We start from the raw sequence: 2,443 nt of genomic DNA on the forward strand, positions 1-2,443 counted from the left end.
ATTCCTTTCTTGAGTTCCTTTTTCTCTTAAGGATCGTGCTTTTTTTTCATGTTACTTGTCCTCCAGCAAAACTTCTAGCTGGCATGATGTTATTCATAGTAACTCTATGAGTAACCGAACTCTACACCAAATTAAAACTCGTGTAAAGAAACACGTTGTACTCTCTCCTGTGGTTTCCTTAGTGTGAACATGTTAGCCTTCGTCTGTTGGATAACCAGGCTCACAGGATGTCTGCAGCAGAGGGAGGAACTCCATGTGTGTTCCCAAAAGGCTGATCGAAGCTGCAGGGCTATGTGGTGTCCTCATTCACATGTGAGCAGCAAGCTAACTGCATTAGTACAGCTAAAATCAGGATTTCATGCATAACACTCCCACAGAGCCAACGTTTCCCTTCATTTAAGAAACAAATCCACTAATCAAAGGAGTTTCCCCATATTTCCATTGCACCTTTATATTATAATGTTCAACAACGGTCTTGATTAATTGTGTGGATCTCACTATAGTAAAGCCATCGCATGTTAATCTTATTCATTAACTTTCCCTCCAACCCCAAAGACTTAGTCCAGTCTGTTTTACAATATAATCTGCTAGCTTCTTACATACAAATACCAACAGACCATCTGTTTATACTGGGGAGTTTAAACCCTTCTTGTAGAAAATGTCTGGAGTGTTTTAGAGGGTTACAAAGAGAAGCTTTCAAATGCTGACAAGATAGTGCCTTTTAAAGAAGCAAATCATTAAAAAACAGAAGAAAACCCCCATCCTGGAGAACATTTCATTACTTTCTCCACATTGAATAAAGTCTTTTTGCAAGTGACTCAAGTGCACAAAACCTCAGAAATTTCCTTTTGTTACATCGGGTTTTTTAAGCCTCAGTAATGGCCTATTTTGGTTTTCTTTTTCAGTTTTCTTTAAAAAAAAAAAAGAAATGGCGTCCTTTTTATACACTTTGCTGTGCCTCCAAAGCCTCCTGCTATTAGGTCAGTTTTAGCTTTCAGTAAGCGAGAGCATGCAATAAAGAAAAATCTCCCAATGGCCACCAACACCGCAACACAGTGTAGCTGTGCATTTGGATGGCAGATTAGCTCCAGAAATGCTACTTTCTATTAAGCTATGCAAGCTTTCATCAGAGAATGCTTGCACCAGGCTTTTACGTCTTTTGATAAAAGGCAAGATTTTCGAAAAGGAGCCCAAAGTCTGGCTTCCATGCCCATGCTGATCAAAATGGTGATGTCTGGCCCTCAGATTTTAACCCCACGGGTGCTTGCAGAATAGGGGCACCTTGGTAACGTGATGTACTCTGGGCAGAAATAAGCAATGCAAATGATCAGAAGTCTAGAAAATATATAGAAAAGAACTGAGGTGGTTTAACCTAAAGAAGAGAAGGTTTGAGTGGGGATAGGACAAGGAGTCTTTGCATAGATATATCATTGCTGCCAGGGGAAAAGATTATGTATTTCCATATTGATTTGTAGAGGCCACGAAATAATGGGTTCAGGATAGATGCCAGGTGGAAGTTTTTAACAGGAAGGATAATATGAGGGTGGACTGTCTGAGGAGGGTATGGGGTCTGAAGATCCTCGAGACCTGGTTAGACACCTGTCAGAAATTATACTGGTACGGTTTATCTGCCTTCAGCCAGTGGAATAGACTAAATGTCTTCATGGGTCCTCACAGGAAGTCAGGAAAACTATGGAAAACAAGTGGAAAGTTTTCATGTTGAGGAAGAAAAGGAAAAGAATCAGTAAACACAGTTTTGCGGGGCTTAAGTCAATGAATACTCACCAATTCACATGAACATCACCCACCCCACCCCCATCCTGTAATGCAGCTACTCGAATCACTCTCCGCTCCCATACCATAAAAACACGGCAGGAGGCCTGAGAGAGTTGGGTTTGACCCAACTGTCCTGCCTGCCCCTTCAGCCTTTTTCCTGGGGGGTGAAGTTAAGGAAATCTTCCATTTGACCCCCTTTCCTGAAGAAAAAGTTTTTTATCCTGTGCTTGCCCTTTTGTGTTAAAGTTACCAAGGCAGGCTGGCTAATCGCTGGAATGATTTCGATCATGGGGAGGTTTACATGGCACCGGGCCTGCTGGTGACAGACGGAGTCCAGCTGTCTCACAAGGGAAAAAGGATCATGGCTCATGAATTGGCAGGGCTCATTGAGAGGGCTTTAAACTAGGTTCGAAGGGGGAAGGGGATAAAACCAGGCTCGCTAGAGATGAGCCGAGGGGTGGCGTGCCGATGCCGGGGGCGAAATCGATAGCCCGGCTCAAGTGCATATACACCAATGCACGCAGCATGGGCGGCAAACAGGAGGAGCTGGAAGCCATTGTGCAGCGGGAGAGATATGACTTAGTCGCCATCACAGAAACATGGTGGGGTGACTCTCATGACTGGAGTGCTGCAATGGCTGGCTATAGACTCTTCAGAAGGGACAGGC

The sequence above is a fragment of the Aptenodytes forsteri genome, unplaced genomic scaffold (assembly GCF_000699145.1).
Source record: "Aptenodytes forsteri isolate BGI_AS27 unplaced genomic scaffold, ASM69914v1 Scaffold75, whole genome shotgun sequence".
Taxonomy (NCBI): Eukaryota; Metazoa; Chordata; class Aves; order Sphenisciformes; family Spheniscidae; genus Aptenodytes; species Aptenodytes forsteri.